This window comes from Ceratotherium simum, chromosome 10 (genome assembly GCF_057802395.1).
Source record: "Ceratotherium simum simum isolate JZ-2026a chromosome 10, ASM5780239v1, whole genome shotgun sequence".
Lineage (NCBI taxonomy): Eukaryota > Metazoa > Chordata > Mammalia > Perissodactyla > Rhinocerotidae > Ceratotherium > Ceratotherium simum.
Genome location: NC_141909.1, coordinates 46,908,723 through 46,931,728, shown reverse-complemented (window position 1 = coordinate 46,931,728; position 23,006 = coordinate 46,908,723). Strand labels below are relative to the sequence as shown.

The 23,006-nt window shown below is 37.5% G+C and overlaps 1 protein-coding gene and 1 long non-coding RNA gene across 3 annotated transcripts in view; one reads left to right on the top strand and one right to left on the bottom strand.

Annotated features, from left to right (window-relative positions):
- Window positions 1–23,006, bottom strand: part of DIAPH3 (diaphanous related formin 3) — a 480,740-nt gene that overhangs the window by 2,841 nt on the left and 454,893 nt on the right. The gene's annotated exons all lie outside the window — the stretch shown is intronic.
- The window catches only part of LOC147916107 (uncharacterized), a 65,680-nt gene that overhangs the window by 40,428 nt on the left and 2,246 nt on the right, over window positions 1–23,006 (top strand). The window contains exon 2 of the long non-coding RNA XR_015553410.1: window positions 19,457–19,682. This is a non-coding gene — a long non-coding RNA (uncharacterized LOC147916107). The remainder of the gene's footprint in view (window positions 1–19,456; window positions 19,683–23,006) is intronic.

Genomic DNA, 23,006 nt, shown 5'->3' with positions numbered 1-23,006 from the left:
CTCTCACTACTCTTATTCAACATAATATTGGAAGTCCTAGTCATAGCAATTATATAATTAAAAAAAAATAAAAGGCATCCAAATAGGAAAAGAAGTAAAACTGTCACTATTTACAGATGACATGATACTATATACTGAAAACCCTAAAGACTCTACCAAAAAAATATTAGAATAAATTAATTCACTAAAGTTGCAGGGTACAAAATTAATATTCAGAAATTGGTTGCATTTTTTTTTTTTTTGGTGAGGAAGATTATCCCTGAGCTAACACCTGTGCCAATCTTCCTCTATTATGTATGTGGGATGCCTCTACAGCATGGCTTGATGAGTGGTGTGTAGGTCCACACCTGGGATCCGAACCCTCAAACCCCGGGCTGTCAAAGCAGAGCACACGAATTTGACCAGTATGCCACCGGGCTGGCCCCTCAGTTGCATTTCTATATGCTAATAATGAGCTATGAGAAAGAAAAATTAAGATAACAATCCCATTTATAATTGCATCAAAAAGAATAAAGTACCTAGAAATAAATTAAACCAAGGAGGTGAAAGACCTGTACTGTGAAAACTATGACAATGTTGAAAGAAATTGCAGATGACACAAATAAATGGAAAGATATACTGTGCACCTGAATTGGAAGAATTAATATTGTTAAAATGTCCATATTACCCAAAGCAATCTACAGATTCAATGCAATTACCAAAGTACCAATGGCATTTTTCACTGAACTGGAACAAAAAAAATCCCAAAATTATTTGTATGGAACCACAAAAAAACTCTGAAGAGCAAATATAATTTTTTTTTCTCCCTTTTTTCTCCCCAAGGCCCCAGTAGATAGTTGTATGTCATAGTTGCACATCCTTTCTAGTTGCTGTATGTGGGTGCCGATTCAGCATGGCCGGACAAGTGATGTGTTGGTGCACGCCTGGGATCCGAACCTGGGCCGCCAGCAGCGGAGCGTGCGCACCTAACCGCTAAGCCACGGGGCCAGCCCCAGAGCAAATATAAGCTTAAGAAGAAAGCTGGAGGTATCATGCTCTCTGATTTCAAACTACATTACAAAGCTATAGCAGTGAAAACAGAACGCTACTGGCATGAAAATAGACACATAGATCAATGGAATAGAATAGAGAGCCCAGAAGTAAACCCACGCATATATGGTCAATTAACCTATAACAAAAAAGTCAAGAATATACAATGGGGAAAGGACAGTCTCTTCAATAGATGGTGTTGGAAAAACTAGACAGCTACATGCAGAAGAATGAAATTGGACCACTATTTTACACCACATACAAAAATAAATTCAAAATGGATTAAAGACTTGAATGTAAGACTTAAAACGATAAAACTCCTAGAAGAAACCATAGGCAGTTAGTTCTTTGACACTGATCCTAGCAATATTTTTTTGGACCAGTCTCAGGCAAGGGCAACAAAAGCAAAAATAAATAAATGGGATTACAACAAACTAAAAAGCTTTTGCACAGCAAAGGAAACCATCAACAAAACGAAAAGGCAACCTACTGAATGGGAGAATATATTTGCAAATCATACATCGATAAGGGGTTAATATCTAAAATATATAAAGAACTTATACAACTTAATATAAAAAAAACAATCCAATTAAAAATTGGGCAGAGTAGTTGAATAGACATTTTTCCAAAGAAGACATACAGATGGCCAACAGGCACATGAAAAAATGCTCGACATCACTAATCATCAGAGAAATGAAAATCAAAACCACAATGAGCTACCACCTCACACCTGTATATTAGAATGGCTATTATCAAAAAGACCGGAAATAATGAGTGCTGGCGAAGATGTGGAGAAAGGGAACTAGCATATGCTGTTGGTGGGAATATAAGTTGGTGTAGCCACTATGGAAAACAGTATGGAGGTTCCTCAAAAAATTAATAAGAGAACTGCCATACGATCCAGCAATTCCACTTCTGGTTTTTTAGCCAAAGAAAACAAAAACACTAATTTGAAGAGCTGTATGCCCCCTTATGTTCACTGCAGCATTGTTCACAATAGCCAGGATATGGGAGCAACTTAAGTGTCCATCAATAGACGAATGGGTAAAGAAGACATGGTGTGTGTGTGTGTGTACGTACACACAGAATGTCACTCAGCCATAAAAAAGAATGAAATTTTGCCATTTGTGACAATGTGGATGGACCTAGAGACTATTATGCTAAGTGAAATAAGTCAGATAGAGAAAGACAATTAATTTCCATATGATTTCACTTATATGTAGAATCTAAAAACAAAGCAAATCAACAAAACCAAACTGAAACAGACTCATAGATACAGGAAACCAACTAGTGGATACTAGAGCAGGAAGGGGTTGGCGGGTGGGCAAAATAGGTGAAGGGGATTAAGAGGTACAAACTTCTGGTTATAAAATAAATGTCATGGGGATGTAATGTACAGCATAGAGAATATGGTCAATAATATTGTAATAACTTTGTATGGTGACAGATGGTTACCAGACTTACTGTGATGATCGTTTCATAATGTATATAAATATTGAATCACGATGATGTCCATCCGAAATAGGATACTGTATGTCAATTATACTTCAATAAAAAAATAAAAAGAAATAAATATGCATTGGGTAAAGAAATTATTTCCATACTCTATGACTCAAGGTAAGCATTAGTTTGAATAATAATGAGATTAACTTCCTTTTTGAACAAAACCATGGAGGAAAGTTTCTAACAGGAATTTTAAAAGTTAATGATTTCCCTTAAAAGAAATATTGAATTTGGCAGGCTAATTGTTAAAACTTCCTAGCAAATCAAAAGTATGTCATAATTTGTCAAATATACACACATATATTCATACAGACATGTGTACATATATGCACACACGTATTCTTTTATGGGTGACAGTGATCCTGACTCATCAAGGCTGTGAGGAGACAGTTGCACCAGCTAATGACTAAATGGCTCTGGCTGATTGACTTTCCCAAAGAACACTAGATTTTCTTTTAATTAACTGACTCACATTGCTCAACCTTATGAGTGATGTCTCTCATAGATCTCAAACTTTAAAAAAACAGACAACCCTCAAATATTCATGTAACCTTGAACGGGGCTTGAAAATGGCTTCAACAAACTTGACATGACATTTAAAGTTTTTTGGTTATTCGCTGAGAGATGTTCCATTATCCCAATAGTAATGACTTTGGAGCACAAGCAGTCACTCATGACAGTGTGTTTTATGTGAGTGCTGAAAATTCCAACCGAAAACAGCTTGTACATTAAAAGGTGGCTGCTGAAGATATTTACTGCACTGTCATTTCCCGACTAGGGGCTCCCAGTGATGGATGAGTATTTTACACACTTTCTTGGACAATCTCAACAAATTTTAGAAGTATGATCACCTTTTAGCTGTTGGAAGAAAATAAATACACTTTTCCTATCACCTTCTCTATCAGGTAGGCAATTGTTACTCAAAATTCAAAATCTAACAGAGCAGCGATTTTCTCTTAGAGCTGTTTATGCTCTACTGTTTATAATGTACATATTATGTTTGCAGTAAAGGGCACAGCAGACGTGGTATTCCTGCAGTTCCCATGACCACACAAATTTTTTTTCTAGCATCCACCCTCCTGCCCCAAAGAGTGTTTGAAAACTGCATTCGTAGCTAAGTGCAAATTTTTAGTCAGCTTACTGCTCCTTCCCCCGAATGTTCCTATCTTTTCTCGCCATTTGATTCCTTTGAAACGATTCCATCATGATGACATTGGCAACAAACCAGTTTATTCTGCTACTGGGCAACTCTAGTTAAATTTTTGATGGCAGAGAAGAGATTAAATTGGCTAAAATATGAGTCTATAATAAACATAGAGTATTCCAGACCTTCTCTGGCTATAATGTATAAAGCTCAATTCCATATATGGCAAAGTGAAAAGAGCATGGGATTTTAAGAAAAATCTGGGTTGAAATCCAGGCTCCCCCACTTGGCTTTAACAGGTTACTTTACCTCTTTGAGTCTCAGGTTCTAATAATCAACCTCAAAGAGTAGTTGCGAGAATTAAATAATGTGGGTGACACCTACTTCAAGACACTTGTCTTCCTCTTCCTCTTTCAAAGCTTTGAGAGGGAGGCATCTACCACCCAAGGCATATTCAGATGCTCAGACCTTTCTGACTTGCTGGTGACCGTACCAGTGAGGGCTGAAATACCATTTTATTAATAGCTTGTCTTTATATAGCACCTTTATTTATAAAGCATTTATTGCACTTTAAACATTACCTCCCTCATTTTATAGATTGAGAGGTAAAAGTAGGAGGAGGTCAAGTCATCTGCTTAGGCTTAGTTACTGAGCAAAGCAGTGGCAGAAGCCTAATGCTGTCTGTAGAGATACTAAGGCTGTCTTAAAGAAATTTGAAAAGCTTTTTGCCAAGGACAAGTGCTAAGTAATTCAAAGCTAAGTTTCATAGTAACGATATCCTGTACTCATACTTCGAAATGCTTTCTGATACATTTAATTCTCCCAAAAACTGTGTAAAGCAGATAGTATACCTGTGTAAACTACCTTAGCACAGTATGTCCAAGGTCACACGTGGACTCCTTTTCTTTCCAGGTCTAACTTAAATTCATGACCATGAACTTCAAGTATGACCTTAATCCCACTATAATTTCCTAGTCCATTCATTCTTCCATTCTCCTAGACAACTATTTCACACCTTCTCTTCTCTTATCAAATGTCCAACATGTTCTCCTTCACTCTCATTTAAGTCATTTGTAGAAGCAATTGGAAGAGAACTCCCACAAGTTTCCTCCCGCCCCCAACATCCACCTACTTATTGCATGAACTTATACTCTTGCCCTTCTTAGAATCTTCTGGGCTCCCCTCAGAGGACAACTACTCCAAGGGAGCACCACAAGCTACTCTAGCTTGTCTATTCAAGGACATCCCTGTGGCAACTGTGTCTTCTCCCCACTGAGTTGTAAAAGTTTCCTTCTTCACGTGATCATTCCCCTCAGCATATAAGTATGTTGTAATAACCCCAATCTTTAGAGAAAAAACATCTCTATTTGACTCCACATCCTGCTCCATTTACTATCTTAATTGTTGACTGCCTTTACAGCAAAACATCTCAGAGGACTTGCGCATTCCTACTGTCTCAATTCCTCTCTTCCCATTTTTCTCTGGAACACACTCCAATCATGCTTTTGACCCTTTACTCTTCTGAAACAGCACTTGTCAAGGTCACTAATAAACTGTGTGTTGCTAAAAACAAGGATTGTATACCTACTTGGATATTTTAGTCCTTCTTTAATTGACCTATACCAGATCCAAGGATGAAATGCCCAGCAGAGTCTGGGTTTTTCTTTTACTGTTTGCTCTTTGAACTTCTTTGGAGGCTTAGGTGGATAACAATGCACCGGCCAATGCAGACAAGAGTGTTTCTACCCTTTGAGAAAACTCCAAATAGCAGTGGGCGTGCTTTAGGGACAAAACGATAAGAGAAAAACTAAGCTGGTATTTAACTCCTCTGTGGTTTCAAGTGGAGAATCTTTCAAGAGAAGCAATGAACAAGACAACAGAAAAAGGAAACAGGCCATCCCTGAGACCACTGAAGAAATAAAACAGGAAGTGCACAAGTGCTTCTTTAAGAACGAGCTGATAGCTCTGTTAGAAATTCCTAGATAACTCCTCCTTCAGCCCTCACAGTCTCTCTCAGCATCCCAACAGCTCCCATTCAGGTCCTCAGCTACTTTCTTTTTGCTTTGTCCACAGCCACCAGAGACCCAAACTGTGGAACTGAGGGAGTTGCATCTTAAATTGCAAAGCAGATAAATGAAGTTGGGCTGGAGGAGTCTCCTGCCCCACTGCAACTAGAGAAAACATTTACAGGTAGAAGAAGCTCCCAAGTTGGAAGTTCACTTTTATATAGAAATTTTATTATAATGTTGGTTCAAAGCCAGGTGTCTTTTGCCATTACTATTATTTTAAAAGTCTGCTATTGGTGGCTTCATGTGGGCCGAACTGGAGCCCCAAATTCCATGTACTTACTGCACTTAAAACATGCACTTAGTTTCTAAATGGTTCACCTCAATCAGGCGGATGCCACAACCCTGTAAGTTGGAGAGAACTCTATATAGGTGCTCAGAGGCATGACCTAAATTGTAATACCAGACCAGTGGGCTCATCCTTTTCATATGAAATTAGACAGTTCCAAATATATGATGACACACTTGGACACAGGGACTCTTTCAATGAAAGACAAGGCTGGGGTACTTTTCTATATCCCATCACTCAAATCCTTACCAATACACATTTTTAAATGGAATCTAAAAACATTAAGGCGAAGTAGAATGATTGCTTAGCTCTCCAAAGAGAGGATACTTGTGCTATTATTTTATGAATTGAATGCAAGGCTGCTACTTATTATTTTTTTTTCCTTTAAGACACTACAATTGATGTCTGTGAAGAGAAGTGGATCTATCTAGGACTACTGCCAATATTCAGGGTCGTTGGTGATTGTAGCACAGACTGGCAAGGACCAGCTGCTGTGCTTAGTACCAGGTCACTAAGAGAATCCAATCCACACGTCTTGTATCTAGGTTTCTGTGGAAATAAACAGGGTGAAAATACATGCTATTTTCCTGTAAGATAGATTGAAATAAGTGCGTTTTCCTAATTCCTCATATGATTCTTACTATAAAAATTGATTCCGGAGTCCCACCACAGCTTTTTTTCTGAAAGTGAAGGAAAAATTGAAAGTTGTTGAAAAGTTGAATGGCTCTTAAATACAGAGAACCCAATGGACTTAAAAATGAGGATAAAAGCCTTAAACTACATCAGTGGATGTAGTTTGGATCCCACGTGACCTTTGTCAGTCGACAGGTTTGGATGACAAAGAAAGCTGAAAAAAAATCCCACAAAAACCACTATCTTGAGGTAACATTACCATTGTTTCTTTTTTTTTTTTTTTAAAGGTTTTCTTTGTTTTATAATTTTATTTATTTTTTCCCCCAAAGCCCCAGTATAGTTGTATGTCATAGCCGCACTTCCTTCTAGTTGCTGTATGTGGGACGCGGCCTCAGCATGGCTGGAGAAGCGGTGCGTTGGTGCACGCCCGGGATCCAAACCCGGGCCGCCATCAGGGGATCGTGTGCACTTAACCACTAAGCCACGGGGCTGGCCCACCATTGTTTCTTGAGTAACACAAAGGACAGGGGAAACTGGGAAAGTTGCTGCCAAAAAAGTCAATATAAATATATGCAACTTGGCACCCAAATGGGAAAGATTACAGCCAGCATAGTTATGGTTCTTGAGCTAAGAAGGCACGGCTAAGGCTCTGGCTGATGGCCCTTGGGGAAAACCCTCTGTGCTGCAGGAAATATGAGTTACGGTTCTGAAAGAGGCATTATTCCTTTTAAGTCAGTATTGATCCCCCATCACATTGTGGTTCTAATGGGCACTGGCTTCTTAGAAGTGCCAAATCTCAGATGAAGTATAAAATTGAGCTCCTGCCTTTTGTGGTCAATGATGAGCCTGTGGCAGCTTTGACAGGAGAAAGAATATAGAACTCTGGTGTCCTAAATTGACTGCATCTATTCAGTCTTTCTAAAATTTGGTCTTCCCTTACAATTCTTTACTTTTTGCTCTTAACTATTACTTTGACCCACTAAGTAGCTGTTTGTTTCACCCTAGCAATGGCTTTACTTTGGTGAGAGAAAAAAAATGACCCATAAATATAATTTTTAAAGCACTACTGGGTCTACATGATAGTAAAGTGTGTGACAAATATATGTTTTTAATCTATGCAATAATCGAAGGTAGCGCTAGCCACCAGCAGCCCATATCCCTGTGGTTTTCCTTACTGTTGATTTACTGATGCTATAAATAATTGTCTTCCCTTGGTTTCACTTTGCTGTTTATTTTACCTTTTGTATTGAAAATGTATAAAAGTGATAAAAAGAGCAAAAGGTATTTTGTATATAGTTCAAATCTTTTAGGAGTGTTAAGAAACTCTTATTGAAACCAATTATGTAAAAACAACAGCAACAAAATAAAACAATTATTCCCCCAACTCAAACAAAACAGACAAAGCAGAGGATGATAAAAGATCTCTCTGAATAGAGGAGATAATTGACAATTAAACTAGAACTTTTTCTGCAGAAACTCATCATATTTACACTACTTCTCTTCAGTCTTGTTCTATATCACTGCCCTTTAAATAAAAATTCAAAGACAGCACTGCCATTGTGCAGTTTCCAATGCTGGGCCTTCCTAATTGATCACGGGGCTGGAAGGTATGAGAGATGATGCAGGCTCCTGAGCACAGGACATCCAGGATAAGGCCAGCCTCTTTCCTCCAAAGAGAAGAGTAATGTAAACCCTCTGTTCAACTGCTGATCTTTCTCATTGATAATATATTACTTGAGTTGAATGCCCCCTCTCTGTTTGCTTCCCTCTTTCTCACTTTTCTACACAATTCTTACCAAATTTGGGTTTCATCCATCCCTCTCTATAGAAACTGTTCCCTACGAGATCACCAGAAGCCTCAACATTCCTCAACTCAACGGAATTTTCTCACGAATTTCCTCTTACAATTGCAACACTTTGGAATTTGGGTAATAAAGAATTTGGTTAGCCTTTGTCCTGGTTTGGGGAGGGAGCGTCTACACCCTTGAAATTAACAAGGTGATAGGAGTCTCATTGTCATTCATGGTGAGTCCCTCAGGTCACACCTGATAATTTATGCTAATGAGGTGACTCATGGTGGGCCCCTAGATAGTTTATGGTCATGAGTGATTCAGGATGGGGGATGGCCACATCAGAAAGACCAATCACATGATTAGAGGGTTTGGGGAGGTGGATATTGAGTTCAATCCTGTCCATCATGCCTAAGTAATGAAGCCTCAGTACAAATTCTGGACACTGAAGATCAGGTGAGTTTTCCTGGTTGGCAATATGTATTGTCACACATTGACGTGCTGGGGTTGGGGGGTAATGTATCCCTGAGGACAACTGAAGCTTCATGTTTGAGACCCTCCCAGACCTCACCATATGTGTGGTCTCTGTTTGGCTGGTTCTGACTTGTGTCCTTTTACTATAATAAAGCTGTAATAGTAAGGATAGTGCTTTCCTGAATTCCAGGAGTCATTCTAGTGAATTATCGAACCTGAGGGCATAGTAAAAACCCCTGAATTTGTAGCCAGCAGGTCAGAAGTGAGGGTGGACTGGGAACCCCTGAACTTGAAGCTGGTGCCTGAGGTGAGGGCAGTCTTTTAGAGGACTGTGACCTGTGAAGTTTGGCCTAACTCCAGGTAGCTAGTGTCATAAGCCATTACAGAATGTTATTCATTACTTTGAGTATTATTATATAATTAATATCAATGTCATCACATTACCTTTATATGTGGCTATTCCATAGTTTGCAAATACTGTCCCCATACATCCACTCATTTGATTCTTATAACACTTCTGTGAGAGAGGCGACATGGGTAGATTTACCTTGTTTTACATAAAGTTGAAGAAGCAGACATAACTTTCAGGCAGAGCCAGAGACAAAACTCAAGTCCTCAGACACCTGGTTAACGCATTCTATCACAATAAGGCCCTTTACGAAGCTTACTGTTCTACTTTTTGATGATTCATTTTTAGTCTTCTTTAATAATTTATTCTACCTTCCCCCCCTCCCAAACACAACGATATCTCTCTCCATTTGGCCATTTCTCATGGTTAGATCCTTGGCCCACTTTTCTGTCTTTTCTACATTTTCTTCACCAAGATCTCACAGCTTCAACCATCTCCTCTAGGAAGGAAACTCCCACATCTTCATCTCCAGCCCTAATGGGAGAGGTTCAATATGGTGCCCACCTGAGTCTCCCAAAGCATTTCTACCTAAATGCCCTACCATGACTTCTACCATGCCCTACATTTTCAAACCAAACTTTCATGTCTAAAGCAGCTTCCTCTTCATACTAACATACTGAAACCAACCATAGCATGTATTTACCAGTATTGCTATCTGTTACTGCCAGCTGTCTCAGGCTACTACTCACTTGTGGTCACCAGTGTGTGGCTTCCCAGCTATTAAGTTAACCTTTCTAAAGTATGCAATTGCTGGTCAGCTAATATATACCAGATAGTAAATAACTTGATCAGATGATCTGGTGGTTTATGAGGAAGAGGGTGGGGAAATAACACAGGGATATAGTTTGATATTATAGTTACTGAACACATACTATATATATCTCATAAACCCTTTACATGTTATTTTTAAAATTTTTCCAACAACCTTAAAAGATAGGTATTAACAACTCTGTTTTATAAATGAGGACATTGAGGTTTAGAGAAGTCCATGGACCATTAAGGCCACACAGACTTTGCTATTTGCCTCTGGCAAACCCAATCCAAATCTTATACTCCCATGGCTCTGGGGGCACATGATTAATATATGGAAAATAGACATATTGTGAAATGTAAAGAGCACTTCACATTTGGGGGATTTGAGGACAGGCTGATTCCCAGTGCTAATGACTAGGAAGCTCTATTGGAAAAGAGCTAAATAAACACTATATATGACTTCATTTTCCTGAAGCCATGTCTAAGTAGTATCTTATAGTGTGCTTTCAAGTATTTTCCTTTATTTTTTATATTTCCTAATTCATCATTTATTAGATATTTCTAAAAGACAGATGTTTCTTCTGAATGAGTAATTTATGCTATTTCAACTCCATTTCACTTCAATTCACAGACTCATGTAATCTCAGGATTGGAAAGACCCTTAGTTACTTGGTAGAACCATGTATCCAATGCTTGAATTCCATTTATTCAGCATCCTGTCAAGTGGTTTTCTAGTCTAAGTTTGAAGACCTCCAGTCATATCCTCACAATCTCACAAGGCAATATATTCCTCCTTTGGACAGCTCTAATAATTAAATGTTTTACCTTATACTTATTTAGTGTTTGTTCCCCTGAAATCTTAGTCACTGGCCCTACTGATTTTTCCCTTTAGGGCTGTATTAAGTGAGTCTAATTCCTCTTCCACTCATCAGCCCTTCAACTATTCAAAGACAGATATTACCTTCCCCACATCTTCTCTTTGCCAAGCCAAACAGCCACAATTTCTTCAGCTATTCCTCCAGAGAGCATGAATTGAAGTTACAGTTAAGTCAATTCATTAATTAATTCAATGAGTATTTAGCCACCATGCTAGGTGCTGAGTCCTTGAAACATTTAGGATACTGTCATTTCTATTATGAACATGCAAAATCATATTCACTTAGTAGTTCTAAATTCTGGGAAAAACCAAACTCAACTAGAGTATCTAGTACTACAAAACAATAGAATTTTATGCTCATAGAATCCTTTTGAATACAACCCTTAAAAAACTTCCACATAGACTTAATACTTGAGGTTGATTTTCAGTATATGCCTAATAAAAATCTGCTTAAAACAATCTATCTTTATTCATTAGAGAGTTCAATCCTGGGATACATTTGTGATGAAGACTATTTTAAATTCAAATAATTTTATGTATGACTGTATACATAGAAATGTTCCTTTACTTCTCCCCAGCCTGTCACTAAATATACATTTCATTAGCCATATCTAAAAGATAGTAATATGTTCAAGGAGTAAGAAAAACAAACTCATATCCATCTAACTCTGATCTAACTTGCTAGGACGTTAACTCCATGAGGGCAGAAATCTTCACCTGTTTTATTCACTGGTTACCCCCAAGAACTTAGAATAGTGCCTGCCTTATAATGAGTGTTTAAATACATTATTTCTTGAGTGACTGAACCTAAGCATGGCATAATTTTACCACCTTGTTTTACTTCATGTTTTATATTAATCCTTTCCAAAGAAAACACTTCAGAATAACATTACCTGAATAACAATTGAAATTGGTGACATATTTTTGTTTAACGTATAGTTTTGTCCTTTCTGGCCTCTTGAGGACCTTGCACTGAGTCTAGAACAGCACTGTCCAATAGAAACATTATGAGTCACGAAAGTGGGCTACATATACAACTTAAGATTTTCTAGAAGTCACATTAAATATTGGGGAAAAAAAGCAGGTGAAATTAATTTTAATTTTTTTTCCCCCCAAAGCACCAGTAGATAGTTGTACGTCATAGTTGCACATCCTTCTAGTTGCTGTATGTGGGACGCAGCCTCAGCATGGCCGGAGAAGTGGTGCGTCGGTGCGTGCCCGGGATTGGAACCGGGCCGCCAGTAGCGGAGCGTGTGCACTTAACCGCTAAGCCATGGGGCCGGCCCTGAAATTAATTTTAATAATGTATTTTACTTAACAAAATGTCAACTATTATCATTTCAACATGTAAGCAAAATAAAAAATATATTAATGAAATCTTTAACATTCTTTTTTTGGTACCAAGTCTTTGAAATCAAATATGCATTTTACACTCACAGTACATCTCAATTCAGACTAGTCACATGTCAAGAGCTCAAGAGCCACATATGGCTGTTGGCTACTGTGTCGGACAGCACAGGTCTAGAACCTGGAGTTTCTATTAGTGCTATAACGCATACATTTTTCAGTTAGATATCTTTATAGAAAATTTCAGTGAAGAGTAACTTCATCTCAATTTGGATTTGTACTATTAGAAAGCTAATAATTATTATTAAAAAGAATTTAGGAATTACGACAAAAATAATTTTTAAACTTTTGTTAAAAGTTAAAACTCAAATTGGAATAATCCATAGCCTAATAAAAATTAATATTGTTCATTTCTCTATATTTACTAAAATACTTCTAGAATTTATTATAAGTCACCGTATAGGGATGTGTAGTTCACTTGGCTAGAGCAAAAGTCATAAAACCAAGATCACAAGCTCATTGTTGTATGGGTATGTATTTGGGATTTTTTCCCTCTGTATTAGGGATGTATTTATGTCTGCATTTATGTCTCTATGTAATTTGGACTAGTAAATGCGGCTTTGTTCCATGGTCACAGATTGTACACTAATCACGGTTAGTTATCAAATAACTATGTGCTATTTGAATTACATAGGGAAATAAATTGCAGATATAAATATATCCCTAATATTGAGGAAAAAAGTCCCAAAATACATACCTCATTGAGATTAGGTCAATAAATGAATGATAACCTATTAACAAAATCAGTTATTACAGAAGGAAAATGCTTTTCCAATATATTTTCCTTTTTAGTGCCTTGAAAAATAATCAAGTGAAAGAATACAATGTTCCAAAATTTAGCATTTCCTTGTGATTTTGTTTTATATAAAGAGGAAGGAACAGTTGTACGTTCCTAGGTAATTTGGACTTAGTAACGTCTATGAATGGTGAAATAGACAATGGCTAAAGATTAAAATTACAATCATGAAACTTGAGGGCTAATAATGTCATGCCTTCTGTTGGTACTGTCAATCTTTTGACATATGTTTATCCTGCCACCTAAGCATAGAGACCAGGTTACCAGAAACTCTTCTACTTTTACTTCATAGTTCTGTACACATTTTAGTAAATCAATGAAAATTAGAAGGATCTGACTTATTAAATGTGACTTTCCTTCTTTCCAAAATGAGATTGACCTTTATTTCTTGCCATTCTCCTATTCTTACTGGAATAGGACCTATATGGGGTTGAGGCGCACAGAGTTGTCACTGCTAGGAGCTGAGAGACTTGCCTTTTTTGATTATTCTATTCATAGCCCGGCAGCATTATCTTGTATTGGATTGATGGTACCAAGTTTCATTATGAAATCTGAAACTACTTCTAAGATTTTGGTTTCACGTATTTCTAGAAAATGATTAAAAAAAAAGAAATCTGGCATGAGTCATAGATAGTACTTGAAGGAGAGCAGCTGAGGCTAGTACATTACTGACTCCTACTGTCAGTCTGAGGAAAGTGAGTGCCTCAGAGGACCTTCCTCAACCTCATTCTGTTTACAGATTTACAGATCGCTGGCCTTCTTCCTCCAAAGTACAATTTTGAATACTACGCCCTTGAACCCGTAACTGGGAAGATATGTTGATGTTTTCTGAATTTCTCTGAATTCTTTCCCTGCTTAGACTATTAGATCTGTGACAAAATTCCAGCAAACAGCCTGAGTATGGATTTTATCCACTCAAAAAAAAAAAAAAATAGGTTTAAAGATAATTCACAAAATAACATTTGTTCTTTTAAAATTCTATTTCGCATTATTTTGTTCTTCAGTTTTTCTTTTTTCTCTTCCTCCTTTCCCTACAAAGCCTTACACGTATATATTTGTAAGGAGAAGGCAAGAAAAAAAAATCTATATTATTTTAAAATCTTTCAGCAGCTTTCTTCTAAAATAATAATTATTAACAAGTATGAGTTAAAATAATATAGTAGGAAATATAGCAATTCATTAAATCAGAGAAATGTTTAAAAGCTTTAAGTTAACGCATCTAAAATATGGAAGGAGTATATAATAATTTAGGGTAAATATAAACTACTCATTTCTAGAACTAGCATATTTGGATCAATGATTTGGGTGCTGGTTGTAGAGTTCCTTGTGCTCAAACTGCAATTTGACTTCTGATGGTTTCGGCTGGGTCAAAGCATATCGATCTGCATTTTAAAGGTGAGATTTTTGATCGGCAAAATAAGTCAGGCAAAGAGGACCTTTCTGTGAAGCTGCTCCCTTTTAATGAGAAAACAGTAAAAGGAATAGGTCAATGTCACTCCAGTTATTGTCTTGCAAATAGAACACTCAATTTGGTTCCTATGAAACTCCAGGCTGCGCTGAGATCTCTGAAAAATTGGTTTCTGTAAACAACCCATTTTGAATGCAGCACTGGCTGGGCCTGTGCTTCCTAAGACCCTATGGACACTGTAGGATCTGACCACACAATTCCCTCTTTCCATTTACAACTATAGATTCCCGCCTCAGGCTTCTCCAGCCAGCAGGGACTGTTTCCTCAAAGACCTGCTTCCACTGTCTTCCCAGGGCTTTGGACCACCTCCTGTCTCTATGGTAACATGAAACAAAAAGCACTAGAGATGTACCATACAGCAGGCAGAAAAGAAAGGAATTAGAGTGCAGTACTTCTGGTAAGCTAAAGAGGTGCTGACTGCAGGAAAACGGACAGGGGACAAGATGTAGCAATTGTTAGTTGCTCCATTTCTTGTATATTCTCTTAAAAGAGCTACAAGTGTTAGCACAGAAGAAGCCTTCAGGTATATGGAACTTTAGAATCCACGTGCTATTTGAAATGTAAAAAAATTACTGGAGATCCACATTAGCCATAAATGTCTAGCAATTTATGGTTTATTAAACTATTGAGATGAAAGTTCTTAGTTAACTGAGATATAAAGTATGAAAAGAAAAAATTAAGTCAAATATTTCAGTGTGGTTTATGTTAAAGACAAAGGAAAATATGTTACTATCACATGGCAGAATGTTCTTTTTTTTTTATTCAATCTTAAGACAATATAAATTTTCTTAGTCTTTTTCAATCTGGGGCATCATATTAAATGTAGTATCTAAGTCTATTTAGTTCAGTGGTTCAGTATAATCAGAGGTTTATGTCCCCAAACTGTTGGTCAATTCCAATCTGTTTCCTGTTTCAAACAGCATCTTTAACTCATGATGGAGTATAAGAGGAAAAGTAATGCTGTTCATTTGGAATCTGAAAATATTGAATATAAACCCATAACATCTATACATTATCAAAGACATATTATTCATATAGACATTTAATACATAGCTATTCTGTCGATATTTTAAAAATATTTCATGCAAGCCTATAAAATAATGCTGAATATTGAATGCTGGAAGCTTGCTATGAACTTCAGAACGTCTACAAAAAATGCTATTCAGAATGCTTGGCTCCTGGGCCTCAGGGCAGGATCTGTGACACATTTCAAGCACCCGAACTTACAGATTAACAAAGTTGCTTCTGAACTCTGTTCTTTGAGGTAGTACCCCAACAATTAGACTAGCAGAAATTCAGGGAAGGTAATCATACTCACAACAATAGAACTCTATTATTAGGATCTGAGAAGCTTTCTTTCCATAGTCAGTTTTTTTTAGCCTATCAACTGAGATGCAACTATAAGCTATAGCCACTAGAGGTCAGACAGTTACACCTGTCACCAATCACTCAATTTAAGCGGGCATTATAGTACCTTGAATAACTTTTAGTGACTTAAATAATATGGAACATAATATACTCTTTTACAACTATTACAGTATAATAATATGTTTGCTGATTAATTATTCTGTTTCTAAAGGTCTTAGATTTTGCACTGATACTACCTTTCTATACTGGCTCTCATTTAACTGGAGGAAGAAAGAAATCATTGTAATTAATGGAATCTAGAAACCTTTGTAATTGATGAAATCCCACCACATGAAAAGGCCTCTTCTGGAGCAGAACAGAGAAGTTATGTGTTCTGCAGCTTTACCAAGTCCATTTGGTAACTCTAACATTCATGAACCTTCCAATATGAATCATTTTACTTGCATAATGTGATATCTTGTGTCTATTTTCTCCTGGAATATACAAAATCTTATTATCTTACATGTTCATAGCCCTACTTATCAGACTAAAGAATTAATTATCATGGGGGGTGTCACTCCTCATCTGTCCAATGAGGTTTACTATGTGACAAACCAAAAATACTTTGTTAAAAAACAAAAATTTCAACTATAACACGATCTGCAAAGATGAACTCAGATATAGTTCTAACAAAAATATGTCCAGTTTCTCACCATCTTATTATTACAATTAATAAAATAATTGTAAAGTTTTTTTCCCATTTCAGGTTTTTACAAAAGACTAATAATAAAAAGAGTACTAATGTGTTTGAGCACTTATTAAGTGCCTGTCTGCACGAGGTGTTTTACGCGAATCATCATACAGCCTAATGGAGTATGATTTTTATCTTCTGCATTTCACAGATGAGGGGTTAAGAAACTTGCCCCAAGTCAGAAGGCAAGTTACGGTGGAGTTCGGATTCAAGCCCAAGTCCCCCGATTCAGCTCCGGACTCCCAACTGTAGCCCTGTTATCTAACTTTAAAAAAATAAACCATAAATGCTGAAGGAGAAGCAGACAGTATTCCTATATTAGCTCAAGGAACCAAAGGGAACTATGAGACACTTCATTTTTACCAATATCGTTTCTCACAAATACCTTAAAAATCTATTGGGCTCTTAGTTAAACAGAACCAGCAATATTTTTTTCCCCAGGGTTTTTGCTTGTATGGTATAAAGTACTGCCTATACTTAAAATTGCAATATAACTAGTTATTCATGGAAGAAGCAAAATCTAAGGCCCACATTCACTAATAAATTAGAAATTATGCAAAGCTAGTTATTTTGACATTATTACACATAAAAAGTTTATATTTTAATTAATACTACCCAATTTGTACCAAGTAGAGCCCAGAGTTATAAAATTTTCTAGTTTTTTTTTTAAATAAAATGAACTAATCACAAATGCCTTAATCTATTTTAAATTTTAAAATTTTTGCATATAGTTTTCTCTCATTAGTAATTCATGCTTGAGGAAACTACCATTCTTTTAGGAAATGGAGCAATTCCTTAAACTAGGACACGAGTTTTAACTTTTTTAGCTGTACTTAAGCAGCGAACTCTATAAGTAATACTATCCCCTTGCTATTCCTCTGTCCTAATCATTGTCTATGATAACCTATGATCCCTCAAATTTCATTGAATGTCACCTCCTGAGTTCTCAAAAGGTTGTGACATCACTTGCCGTTGAGCTTCCATTGTACTTCTCTCATACGTTGCATATCCTCGTCCACTTGGTGTTATAGTTTTTTGAGTCTCTGCTACACTCAAGAGCCAAGTAACAAGACCATAAACTATCTGGAGTGAAGTCTGTGTTCTCATCCCTTGTGGTGTTAAAAGCAGTACTTTACATGCAGATATGACGTATTTCATCATAAGATTCTACATTCGAGAGGGCAGAGATTATGTTTCATAATTCTTTGGCATACTGTAGGATACAAGATGGACAACATGCTTTCACTCATTTAGTCAAAAAATGCTGTGTATGTACAGTGGGCCATGCTATGCTAAGTGTCAGGGATATAGCAGAAAATGAGTAGACATGGTTCCTGCCTTCAGGAAGCTTATAATCTAATCATATCTATATATCTATATCTACAGAGATATTTGCTTATTATCTTCCCTATATAATAAGGAGAAATGGCAAGAACCACTCACAGTGTTTTGGGTAGTCAATTATGCCTCACTTCTTTTTAATGCATTATTGGATCCGGTATCTGTTATGGCTTTTAGCAAAATTAGGATCCATGCCTCTTAAATACTAAACACACGTTTAAGTCCTGTGGATGTGTTAGATTTCAAAAGAAAATACTTAGGGCTGGGGGTGGGGGATGTGGGGGGTGGTATCAAATGAATGGAAAGAATATGAGCAATGTTGAAGGAAACAGGGCCTAATTAGAGGAACTCTTCCAAGGAGAACTAATGAACGAGGCTATTTGGGGGACTGATTGAAAGGCAGGAGACAGGAAGAGAAAAAAGGAGGCTATGTAGAAATGCAGGTATGGAGTTGATCAAACCAGAAATAGTTCAAGAAGGATGAGTTGGGCAGGATTTGAAGAATAACATATGAAGAAAGATTTGTAATCAGAAGTCCTGGGGCCGGCCCCATGGCTTAGCGGTTAAGTGCGTGCACTCCGCTGCTGGCAGCCCGGGTTTGGATCTCGGGCACGCACCGACGCACCGCTTCTCTGGCCATGCTGAGGCTACGTCCCACATAAAGCAACTAGAAGGCTGTGCAACTATGACATACAACTATCTACTGGTGCTTTGGGGGAAAAAAATAAATAAATAAAAATTTATAAAAAAAAAGAAGTCCTGAGTGCGAGACACTTTGGCTCCAGAGGTAGCTGAGAATGGTGGCTGCCTCCACTGTTCTTTCATTGTGGTTAATGTCTTATTATTCACCTCGTCAATGCTGTACTGTTAAAGGGAGAAGAATGATCTGAATTCATCACTCTACCCGGGCCTCTCTTAAGAGACTGGTGTTCCAGTTTCTGATTTTATCCACGGTCAGTCTGAAACCAGGTCAAAAGTGCTTTGGCACAAGAAGTTACTTCTGGGAACCCTCCTTCACCTCTAAACCTCCTGTTGTTCATTCTCATAGAACTCTGTTCTTTTCCTTCATCACACCATAAGCATAATGTGTTTGTGTAATTATATGTTTAATATCTGTCTCCTCTACTACATTCTACAAAAGAAATCTTTCACCAAGTCTTATCCGAATGTTGAGGGTGATAATGCTACCATTTATTGTGCCTTTGTGTGTGCCAGACATGACAAGAAGCTTTAATAACATTTCCCCAATTAACCCGCACACACTCTATGAAGTTGTTGCTAATATCCTCATTATACAGGAAAAAAATCAAGACCAAGAGGTCCGCTCCTATCTGTCAGAACCTGACAATGCTCTTGGTTTTGTTGTAACTCTCTTCCAGGTCTCCTGGAGAGGGCTGTGATGATCTCCTCAGGCAAATCAAAAACCTTTTTGTGGGAGGCAAGTTTAGCTTGACTCCCTTCCCTGCTGTCTCTACAGATTTGGCTTTAACCGAGCTTCCCGCCACGGAACAACCTTCTCATTGATCAAGCTGTACGCACATTGATTTGTTTGGTCTTTGGATTTACATGAAAGAGAACCAAAACCAATTTTCCCTAGCTCATCTGGTGAGTTGCAAACTCTACATTTATGACTACTTAGATCAGAGGGCGCTCTATTATGGGGTTAGTTTATATCTAAAAGGAAAAATTGTAAGGGTTTCTTCTTAGCTCTCTCATTCACTTGGATCCTGGAATGATTCTCTTAATCTCTGTAGACTTCAGCACATTTCTTTGTTTACTGGGGATGATTAAATAAGTCAAACCTACGAAAGATTTTTATGACAGAAACAATATATATGAAAGCTCTTTGGTAAGAACAGATTATCATACAAATGTAAGGCATTGTAAGGTGCCCTGTCATCACACATTTTCAATGGGCCTCTCTTCTGATGGTTACAGCAAATAGATTAGTAACAGACACTCCTGAAGTCATATAACTCTGGGGGAAAACAGAGCCATAGATGCTTTTGAATATTTGATCAAGATATATCTTTTAACGTAAAAAAAGAAAAAAATTCATTTCTAATACTTTTAATGTAATGCATCTCATCAGCAAACTGGCTTATGCTTACATATAGTGTTATTACATTCAAGGTTAAACAGATAAATCTTGTGATGCATATTTAGATGTTAATTTGCTGGGGATAAGGTGGGTGGAGATCCAAATTCCGAATATATCTGAGGAGAATGGCAGCTGTAATACTTATGAATTACAGCCCTTTGTCATTTAAAATAATCTGACAGCTTCCTTCTAAAGTGTAATAACAGCAATACATTTAAAATCAAATTTGAGGATTTCAGTGCAATAGAGTTGTTAAGAAAGAAATTATGAAAAGCTTTTCTTTTGGGGAGGGTGCGGTTGGGATAGGAAGCAGAATTTTTCTTTCTGAGAGCCAGAGAAACATTTCACATTTTCCTAAAATGCTAGTGCTTTTCTAAGTGACTTCCTTCCACTCTCACCTTCAAATATCTTGAAAGAGACACATCTGTGACTTTTCTTTTTTGAGTATGAACTAACGCATTATGTTCATGAATAAACGGGGAATGAGGAAACAGACTAGGAGCAAGCACTGAAATTTCTTGTATAATAAGTATATGGCCTCTTGATCTTGTATTCTAGCCTTTTCCAAGTGTCTTCCTAGGTCTGGTTGGCTTCCTAGGTCTCAAAGAAGCAGGTGTGTTGACACATCAGCACACATAGCTAATCCTATGTGAGGTTAATCCTCCTGTGAGGTGGTCATCGTTTATCTCCATTTACTGACAAGGAAATTGAGCCCAGAAGTTAAATGGATTATTCCAGTCAAAGAGCTAAGAAAAGGCAGATGCAGAATGAAAACTTAAGTCTTCCTGTTTTACTCGGCATACTGCCATTGTCTTCTGGGTTGCAGATTAGCTGTTTTGTCAAAGGGAGTGCTCTCTATCGTAGAAGTGGTTGGCTAATATAAAGAGATGATGAACAGAGATGGAAAGTGGTATTGCTAGTGGTTGTGTGGGGAAAAAAAGAATATACTGAGCTGCAGGAGATCTAAGCAGCTACAAGCCTAAAGCATTTGTAGTAACAGAGTTTGAGTAAGAAAAAACAAAGTTTTGTTGATCATAACAAATAGATTCCACATAAAAGGGCTGATACATTTATTTTGCAATTTCCATGTTTCTCTTTTATTTGGTTTTAATCTGAGATAAATTAAAATCTATATTCAAATTTAACACTTCAGTAGTTAAGAGTTGGAAATCCCCAAACTAAATGTACCACTACCTGTGGCTTTACATTATTTAGGCTCAGCTTTGTCAGTCACAAGATGAACACTTTTCTGAGATCCTTTTCCATTCTAATGCTCTTTGATTCTATGAAGAAAATAAAATGATACTAAAAATAATGTGGTAAATATTTGCTACTAGAATCTCCTATAGGAGAAAAAAGTAGATAAGCCGCAGAAAATGAGAAGCTCAGCGATTTATCCTTTCTTTTGAAACAAAGGAAACCGGCAGAATCCTAATTTCAGATAATATGATTACAGAGCAGTTCTAAGCTATAAATTTGCGGGTTACTACTGACCTGATTTAGTACATTAGAGATGTCATGTATACTTTTTATCTTATACTGTAAGAATAACATCACAAAGGATATCTATTCACATCAATGTTCTACTTGAAAAAGAAATAAAAAAGTCAACTCACAGGTGGTTACCAGGCAGGAGTTCTCATAGGTTCTAAAAGGATAAATAGGAAAACGATGAAGCATTTTGGGCTCTTCAGAAAAAAGGTACTGCTATTTAACAAATTCAAGGATCTTTTCCCTTTGAAATAATGTAAAAAATACTTTCGCTGACAAAACAAGGCATTCATTTTTAGCATACTTATTGTTTTGTTTTGTTTTTTTTTTTGTGAGGAGATCAGCCCTGTGCTAACATCCGCCAATCCTCCTCTTTTTTTGCTGAGGAAGACGGCCCTGGGCTAACATCTGTGCCCATCTTCCTCCACTTTATATGGGACGCCGCCACAGCATGGCTTGCCAAGCAGTGCGTTGGTGCGCGCCCGGGATCTGAACCAGCGAACCCCGGGCCGCCGCAGCGGAGCACGCGCACTTAACCGCTTGCGCCACCGGGCCGGCCCCAGCATACTTATGTTTTATATACATTTACTTTGTTGTGGCAAACCAGTGTCTGATTTACTTTGGGCTAGAGGGACAGAAAGTTTTGCACAAGAACAGGAAGCCTTTGCCTGGTCCACGCCATACATTTATCACAGTTTACACACCCAGGGTAAGCACATTCTAAAGCAGATCCTATCATCACACATCCTCAGGCAAAACCATGTGCACCAAAGTGTTGCAGAAACAGCCTTCAGAAGCAGAACAGAGCAGGGGCACAACAATGAAAAACATTGCAAAGACCAGAACCTTTCATGATCTTTGACAAGCGATGGTATATAAAACAGCAACAACTTCAGAGCCATGGAGGTGCTGGGGGTTCATGTAAAAGCACCATCCATTTCTCTTTGTCTGCTCTTAGTTGAGCTTCCCCGTAAAGAGTGAGTCTAGACAAAGAGGCAATATTAAAAACAAAAGGTTAGAGATCATCATGGGACATTAATTATGCAAGAGAAGGCAAACTGAATTTAATCAGAAGCAGCAGCCTCAGTGCAGGAAGAATTTTCTCTTTTTGACAGAAGCAGTTAGGAAAACATTTATGGTAATACCACAGCATCTGCTGATTACAGTCAAAGCTGCAGGACACCAATGTTAAATCACTGAGCCATCCTGACAGCTCCTGGGTACTCCAGTCACATCACACAGCAATTTACAGTCAAATTCACCCAGGTCTAAAAATCAGCCAAGATGCTTAAACCAGAGAGAAATAACTTAGCTTGGACTTTTAAAAAATAATCATA